The 9,645-nt window shown below is 39.3% G+C and overlaps 1 protein-coding gene across 1 annotated transcript in view; it reads right to left on the bottom strand.

The window, feature by feature from the left end:
- Positions 1–9,645, bottom strand: part of LOC307029173 (uncharacterized protein) — a 426,810-nt gene that overhangs the window by 348,790 nt on the left and 68,375 nt on the right. The window lies entirely within an intron of this gene.

Raw genomic sequence — 9,645 nt, 5'->3', positions numbered from 1 at the left:
GCTGAGTGGACATCTTAAACAGTAACTGTTAAATGGTTGGATGGATGGCTGGGTAATTAGTAACCTGACTGACTGACTCACTGAGAGGAAGGCTTGGCAGCAACCGAGTGCTGACTGAATCATTCCCCACATTATGTAGATTAGCGGTACAATAAGTAGCACTGAATATATAATAACACAGCCTTCAAGCTAAGTATATTACACCTGTTTCACACAGTCTTTAAACCTGCATCAGTTAAGAGGAGCATGAATTGTATAAATACACTTTGTTATTCATCCAAGCTAATTCTGGAAACAACACATTTTAATGACAAGGCCTTGCTTTGCTTTGCTCTGTTTTTTTTATATACTGTTATCATTATTGTCTTCTCAAAGTTTCTGGGATAACTTTTGTGCAGAAAAATTACTTTCAGTTAAAATCAGGAGTGGACACAATGGATCAGATGGTTGGCACTTACACATGCAAGCGGAGAACAGGGAGGCGGCCCATGGTGCTCTTGCACAATGTACTGATGTTGCCGCCCTCAATGCCTACTCCATCTTTACTGCACAACACCCTGATGACATGGGGGGCGGGGGATGGGGGGGGTGACCAATGCACAGCGGCTTTTCATTAATGAGCTGGGCATAGAGCTTGTCATGCCACCAACCCGGTATCACGGCAAGAAGTGAACATGTGACGATTTACCAGGCTGGGAGAAATGAAGATGTCACAATTTCTTCCCTTCAAACGTGACCGTTACATTGTTAACCCATGTTAACCAGTGGAGAAATAACCGGAAATACCAAGCAAATTCTACCCCGACGTAATGATTTATCTTGTAATAGTCACACTCGATTACGCCAATTTTCTTGTTGCCCCAGCTGGTCGACACCTCTTTTAGCAGAAACAAAGGCTACATTAATGTATTAAATCGATGTTAATCCATGCGTGTGGATGTGGAATTAACGGACGTGACGTTTTGCGATTGAGTTGCCAGGCAACAGCTTCGGTTCATGTTAATTTACAAACTCTTCAACTACAACTGTAGTTCTATTTAAAAACATGTTAGAAGGCCTCACGAAATACTTAAATGCAAATTAAAATGTAAATGTGAAGGAATGTGTGTATAACAAAATACATCGGCCATAAACGAAACCGGAAACAGACGTAGGCAAGATTCTCAGCTCGATGATTGGATGGTTTAGCCGCAATGCATGCTGGGATTCGGTGTTTATTTGATGTGAAATCTGAAAACGTTTTTTAAAAATACAATAATACTTTATTCCGAGTGTGCTTGATTTTCTCTTTGAAAGTCATCACATAACGGCATTGTAATACACACGGTTCGGCTGCATTAAATATTACATATCTGCCGTAGTTCTCTATTTATGTTGAGAAGACTTCTAGACAAACAGGAGAACTGCCGCCAAAACTGAAAATGTGACGTGGATCATAAATATATAAGCAATTAAACAACATCTTACATTTCTTTTCACACAATACGTCTCCTTGCATTATCAACATTAATTCGGCTGACTTTTATATTTGATCCAATTGGTAGATAGGCTGTATTTACACCATAACGGTGCAGAGCTGATAGAAAGGGACACCTGGTGGTTGAAGAACGTTATTTAATTTTATTAAAAGATATTAATAGGATCCCTATAAAGCAGGGGTGAGGAACCTCCGGCCCCCGGGCCGTATACGGCTCGCAAGAACATTTGCTACGGCCCTCGAGGTAATTTATAAACACACGCTAAAAAGAAAAAGATTAAAGAAATCTAGACCGCAAAAAAATTAAACAGGCGAGTGCCTGTTTTTCCTGGCCAAGGTCAGGGTCCTTGAACACAACACGAGCCTAACGTGTCATCACGTGGTATATGTCTCGTCTGACAGGGGAGCATGGCAGGGGAGCACCAGAACGTCACTTCGGCACTTCCAAAAATTGCAGTACCCATAAGGAGCCGTACACATGCCGCAGTTTCTTCGTGGCTGTGTCTTTAGTTGTAAACCCAATGGCGATCTGTTCATCTGTCATACTGATCATACAGTCAATAACTTTGTTGTTATTAGCATCTGGTTAGCTAGCTATGCTAACGAATATAAGAAGCTTTTTCTCCAACCAGTGAGGTAAAGGCACATCTTTATATGATCATTATAGTTCTAAAAAACAAGAGAATAAAGTAAACAGGTATAAAATACTATATGACAGTAAATAAAAGTTGTTATTAATAAACAAGAATACAGTTTGAAAGGGGAGTGATTTGTAAAATATCCAAAAAGAAAAATACATCTGCCTCCAGTTCTGTTTCATATGGATGTTGAGAGATGTATCCATAGATCTCCTAATGTTGCTCTCAAAGTGCACCAGATTGATGCTTTTAACTTCAACATTTAAAAAAAAATCTTCCCGGGGAGGTGAGGACCCCCCTAGAGGAGGTTAGGTCTCCCCCCCCCCACTATTAAATCACTTCAACATGGATAGGAAACGAAATACATTTGCACATATCTTGTGTCCAATATACTTTCTGTTTTGGTGGTCATGCCACAACCGTGCACGTGAATGCATGCATGAGTCATGGTAAAATATCTGGATTAAGAGTTTGCTTTTTCTTTGCACGGCATGAAAGAAAGGCGAAATGAAGGGGCTGTGATTTTAGTATTTTTAAGCAGAGGTCAATAATTTGTACGGCCCTCGGAGGATGTTTAAAAAATTGAAATGGCCCTTGAGAGGAAAAAGGTTCCCCACCCCTACTATAAAGTATATTCATTACTCGTTATTCCCTACTAATGGTTAATTAAAGACTGTATATAATGACTGCACATTGCACATCCCTTTCAAGATTTCAAGATTTTCTAAGCTAAGGTTTATTGACATCATAGTATACACAACTATGGTGTAGTTACGCAATGAATGAAAAACTTGGGTCGCAGGTTCCTCAACAGTGCATTACAAGACATCTATATGTGTGTATACTCCACCATTAAACTGTCATTCTGCACATTTCTTATACTATCTACATACATCTTATAAGAGTATAATACATTATGTATAATATCAATTTAATAATAAACAAGCAAGTGCTTAAACATAGTTAACATTGCAGGAAAGCAATATATTAGACGTTAAGTACTTTGTCAGGCTTAATATTTATCTGTAGATACAAATGTCACTGTGTGTGTGCTGTGTGCTCTGCACAGCACACACACATGCATAGACCATTAAAGAATCAGAATCAGAATACCTTTATTAGTCCCACAGAGGGGAAATGTGCAGCGTTACAGCAGGAAAGAGCCACATACAGCTTAGTGTTGCATATCTTACATGCGTTAAAGTACTAACTTATATAAAATAAACAATATGCTAAAAAAGTACTAAGTTATAATATAATAAACAATATGCTAAAAAAAAGATAAAAAGTTACATAATTTTCAGAAATACAGATAAAAAACAAATCATATCTACAAATCAAATACTGTAGCAGTTCTTAGGATTTAGCAGCCCGGTATATATTACAGTTATTAAAAATGGCATATATAAAGTATATATTGCACATAAAGCACATATTGCACATTGACGGTATTTAACAGCAGCAAGTTACACAATTTACAAAATACAAGATACATACCTTGTAACAGTAACAAGGGTTTAGCAGCCAGGTATAAATTACACAGTTATGAACGGCATATATATTGCACATAATAGCACATATTGCACAAAGTTGGTTTGTATTTAGCAGCAAGGGGTGTTATAGTCTGTGTTGTCGTGTGTGTAGGAGGGTCTACTAGGGGCAGTGCTGGTTGTAATGTCTGACTGCTGCAGGAAGGAAGGACCTGTGGTTTCAAGAGGGTTTCATCCCTCCATATTCTTCTTAAAGCTTTTTTCTTATTCAAAAGAAGACCTTAACCTAAAGTACTCTTTAATGTTTAAATTAAGCCCTACTAGTTTGTCTGTTTTGCACATCCTCCTATTAATATCTAATAATAAAATAATAAAATGCAATAACGTGCTTTAACCACCAGGTGTCCCTTTCTATCAGCTCTGCACCGTTATGGTGTAAATACAGCCTATCTACAAATTGGATCAAATATAAAAGTCAGCCAAATTAGTGTTGATATTGCCAGGAGACGTATTGTGTGAAAAGAAATGTAAGATGCTGTTTAATTGCTTATATATTTATGATCCACGTCACGTTTTCAGTTTTGGCGGCAGTTCTCCTGTTTGTCTAGAAGTCTTCTCAGCAGGGTTCTATAAATAGAGAACTACGGCAGATATGTAATATTTAATACAGCCGAACCGTGTATTACAATGCCGTTATATGATGACTTTCAAAGAGAAAAGCAAGCACACATGGAATAAGGTATTATTGTATTTTTAATAAACGTTTTCAGATTTCACATCACATAAACGCCAAATCCCAGCATGCATTGCGGCTAACCATCCAATCGTCGAGCTGAGGATCTTGCCTGCGTCTGTTTCCGGTTTCGTTTATGACCGATATATTTTGTTATACACACATTCCTTCACATTTTAATTTGCATTAAAGTATTTCGTGAGGCCTTCTAACATGTTTTTAAATATAACTACGGTTGTAGTTGAAGAGTTTTTAAATTAACATGAACCGAAGCTGTTGCTTGGCAACTCAATCGCACAACGTCACGTCCGTTAATTCCACATCCACACGCACGGATTAACATTGATTTAATACATTAATGTAGCCTTTGTTTCTGCTAAAAGAGGTGTCAACCAGCTGGGGCAACAAGAAAATCGGCGTAATCGAGTGTAACTATTAAAAAATAAATCATTACGTCGGGGTAGCATTTGCTTGGTATTTCCGGTTATTTCTCCACTGGTTAACATGGGTTAACAATACCGTGTAATACCTCATTCACACCAACGCAACTCCGGTTCAAGCTCCTTGCTAGAGCTTTTCAGGTCCAGAACCGGTTCTTCGGTTTAGCTCCGGCTCCTTTCACACAGCCCAAAGTCCGACTGGTGCTGCATCATTGCGTCATCGTTTGCGTCATGACGTAACCGTTTGCGTGCCTGCTTCATAAAGCCAAACCGCGCGGAAACCAATCACAGCTGACACCGACAACAACAACAATGGCCGATTGTGCTCCAGCTTCTTCTGTACCTCTTCGGAAGACCAGATTCCCAGTAGGTAGCTGGTCTCTTCAGTGGACCACAGCTGCTTGTTAAGTTTCTCCATCGTTGTGTACAAACTGGATAAAACGTCAGCTTTTTGTTGTTGTTCAGGAGTTGATCCCGCCCCTGCCCCTGCCCCCGCCTCGACGTAAGCGTGACGTATGTGGTGCTTTTGCTCTGGCCGGACAATTTTTTGGTGCTTGAAACAAACCGGATTCCGGAGCTAAGAGGCTGCTCCGCTGCGGTGTGAAGAGGAAAACCCGGTGCTTTTCAAGCTCCATCTCCGAACCGGCCCTGAAACACCGTTGGTGTGAATGAGGTATAACTGTCACGTTTGAAGGGACGAAATCGTGACATCTTCACGTCTCCCAGCATGGTAAATTGTCACATGTTCACATCTTGCTGTGATATTGGGTTGCATGCCACATATGAAGAGATGCATGGAGGGCACACCGCACCTCCAAGAGCACATTACAGGGGCAATGGAAAGATGTGGGCTAAAAAGAGTGCACACACCACCCAGCCACAGGAGGACACCAGACATGAGGGACAAGGGAAAAGAAAGAGCTGCAAGATCTGCCCAGCTGGCAAAGACCGAAAAGCCAGCAGCTGGTGTTCCAAGTGAAGCAGCTCTGTGTGCAAGGGCACAGACGTGTGATCATCATTTGTGAGGTACTGACATGGCAATTTGCACAATCAGTTTTATTTTATTTGTATTCAATCATTGTATACATTCACCACAGTACAATAGTTATGCGACAGAAACAGTTAACACTGTTGTCCTTTGGATGATATATGTTATTTGTGAGTGTGAAGAAGTGACAAATGAAGATTTCAAATATTAAATGTATTGTTTGGTCCAAATCACTGATAATATAATATTTTGTTTCCAAATTATTATTTTAGTATGTTTTGATTTATCATTTATATCACACTTGCATACATGGGTCATTTTTGTGTATCAAAGGGTTAAAATAACTTGCATATTTCCACCGTTTTTTTCTATGACGCACCAAATATGACTCACTAGTTTAACACTGTAATGGGTTGTTTAGTGATGGAGCTGACAGTTGAGGCCACTTATCATTTCGAACCCACTTTATATTGGTGCCCGGATTTAGGAAAGTATAATCCAAATGTTTTTGTTCCACAGTTCTTCTCTTCACCTGTTTTTTAATCACTTTATTATGCAATTGACAAACATACAAATGTATGTTTCACAACAGCTCAATATGTAACCTCTCAAACAACTGTTGTTTTTTAAATAACTCTTTCCCTTGTTTGCAGACAGCTTTAAAGAATTCTGCTGAGCAGCTAAAGCTAGTTTAATTAATCAAACTAAATGAACGACACGTTTGAATATGATGCATCCAGTCTGCAGAGATCAATGGACAGCACATCAGCAGACATGCAGTCATAACGTTTTTATAGGGTCAAGGTCACAATCTGAACTTCATCGTATCCTCCTTCATTTTTTTATCCAACCTTTATTTCCTTATTTAACGCTGTAGCAGATACATGCAGCTCATCTGATTAGATTGTTATCTGCTCTCAGATCTCCTGAGATAATGGCCTTGACGTGACACGGAGCTTCACACACAGAAGGATACTTAACATTTACTGCGTGCTGCACCAAGGACACATGTCAGATGGAGAGAAGGAGATAAAGGCAGTTAAAGACGTGATAAGACTTCCTCTGAAGGGCACCTAGAAGTTTTTCTGATCCTTCCTCATTCCACACCGTGAGGATGTATACGTACAGAACAACGCTCCACACACACATTCACACTTTATGAGACACATGTGTGAATCCTCACAAAGCTTTTAAAGGGATAACTTGTTTTCTCCTTTGAAATCAGTTGAAAGATTTGATTTGGAAATATTACTGTAAGATAAATGTGATACACTGATAAGATTGTGGGCATGGTTTGAACTATAAATGCCATTCTTTACTGCTTTGTTCAGGATATCCTCTGCCATGACAAACCTTCGCAACATATGGCCATGAAAATATATTTAAAATATCAATACAATAATTATCAACAGAATACAAAATATAAATAAAAGAAATAATCTGGAAAATCCCATAATATCAAAGGTTTGGAAATATGAGTAGGCCTAGTGCAGTTTAAATATTTATATTCAGTGTATTACCCAGATCCCCATTACTTTACTATTTAAAGCATAGTATTTCTTTTTGGTTGTTCTTTCTCAGAATACATATATGTCTTCCCATTCTGTATATGTGGCATTATTTGAGGATCCCAACACTAGATTTTCATCACTAAAACCACACTGTATGGTGTATGTGTATGGTAATATGACATTAAAGCATTTTAATATTTAAATCTTTGAATCACATTTGCGGCAACTTCTTTTAACAAATGTGGCTTTTACGTAAACAGAAACATTTATTTTTCTGCAGAGTTTTCATGATGTCTTAGATAATCATAGCCGAAACAAACAGCATGATGGATCCTCTGCCGCAGGTAAACATCTTACTCTTTAGTGTGTTATCTGTTAGCAGAGCCTCATCCCCCAACTTTACACCTTTGACGTCAACCTTTTCCAAAAGGATTCTGAATAATTGTCCCTATCCCAAAGAAATGTATGTCATATATTATTATTCCTAAAGGATGTTTAGTTTTTAATGTTGGCACATTAAAGGTGTCCTAAGAAAAACACCATTAAACTGTCCTATTCTGCACATTTCTTATACTACATACATATAAGAGTATAATATGTATAATATCAGTTAAAATAAGTGCTTCAACATAGTTAACATTGTTGGAGGTATACACACATATTGATAGATGTCTTGTAATGCACTGTTGAGGAACCTGCGACCCAAGTTTTTCATTCATTGCATAACTACACCATAGTTGTGTATATGATATGTCAATAAACCTTAGAAAATCTTGAAATCTTGAAAGGGATGTGCAAAATAGTCATTATATAGAGTCTTTAATTAACTGTTAGTAGAAAAGAACGAGTAATGAATATACTTTATAGGGATCCTATTAATATCTAATAATAAAAATAATAAAATTCAATAACGTGCTTTAACCACTAGGTGTCCCTTTATATCAGCTGTGCACCGTTATGGTATAAATACAGCCTATCTACCAATGGGATCAAATATAAAAGTCAGCCGAATTAGTGTTGATACTGAAAGGAGACGTATTGTGTGAAAAGAAATGTAAGATGTTGTTTAATTGCTTATATATTTATGATCCACGTCACGTATTCAGTTTTGGCGGCATTTCTTACAGTTTGTCAAAAGGTCTTCTGATCAGGGCTCTATAAATAAATATCTACGGCAGATATGTAATATTTAATGCAGCCGAACCGTGTATTACAATGCTGTTATGTGGTGACTTTCAAAGAGAAAAGAAAGCACACGGAATAAAGTATTATTATTTTTTTTAAATGTTTTCGGATTTCACATGGCATAAACACAATTTCCCAACGTGCATTGCGGCTAAACATTACATTACATTGCATTTAGCTGACGCTTTTATCCAAAGCGACTTACAATAAGTGCATTCGACCAGGAAGATACAACCTAGAAGAAAACAGAATCATATAAGTACATCAGGTTTCATAGAGCCAAACATTTCAAGTGCTACTCAACTGGCTTTAGATAAGCCAGTCCTTTATTAGTATATCAGTGCTTTGTTAGTAATTCAATCGCTCGAAGTGGAGTCGAAAGAGATGAGTTTTCAGTCTGCGCCGGAAGATGTGTAAGCTTTCTGCTGTCCTGATTTCAATGGGGAGCTCATTCCACCATTTTGGAGCCAGGATAGCAAACCCACGTGTTTTTGCTGATGGGAACTTGGGTCCCCCTCGCAGTGTGGGTGCAGCGAGCTGTTTGGCTGATGCAGAGCGGAGTGCACGTGCTGGGGTGTACGGTTTAACCATGCCCTGGATGTAGGAAGGGCCAGATCCATTCGCAGCATGGTACGCAAGTACCAGTGTCTTGAAGTGGATTCTAGCAGTTACCGGAAGCCAGTGAAGGGAGCGGAGGAGCGGCGTGGTGTGGGAGAATTTTGGAAGGTTGAAGACCAGACGAGCCGCTGCATTCTGGATGAGCTGCAGAGGTCGGATGGCACATGCAGGTAGACCAGCCAGGAGGGAGTTGCAGTAGTCTAGGCGTGAGATGACAAGAGCCTGGACCAGAACCTGCGCTGATTTCTGGGTCAGCTGGGGACGTATCCTCCTGATGTTGTAAAGCGTGTATCTGCAGCAGCGGGTTGTAGCAGCAATGTTTGCAGTGAAGGACAGTTTGTTATCTAGGGTCACACCCAGATTCCTTGCAGTCTGAGTCGGGGAAACAACAGAGGTGCCGATGTTGATTGTTAGGTCAAGAGTGGGACAATCTTTTCCCGGAAGGAAAAGCAGTTCAGTCTGGTCAAGGTTGAGCTTGAGGTGATGAGCAGACATCCACCGAGAGATGTCTGCTAGGCAAGCAGAGATGCTTGCGACGACCTGGGTCTCTGAGCGTGGAAAGGAC

The sequence above is a fragment of the Notothenia rossii genome (assembly GCF_949606895.1).
Source record: "Notothenia rossii genome assembly, chromosome: 2".
NCBI classification, from domain to species: Eukaryota; Metazoa; Chordata; class Actinopteri; order Perciformes; family Nototheniidae; genus Notothenia; species Notothenia rossii.
The sequence above is the reverse complement of the archived record's forward strand: the minus strand, read 5'-3'. Positions and strand labels throughout refer to the sequence as shown.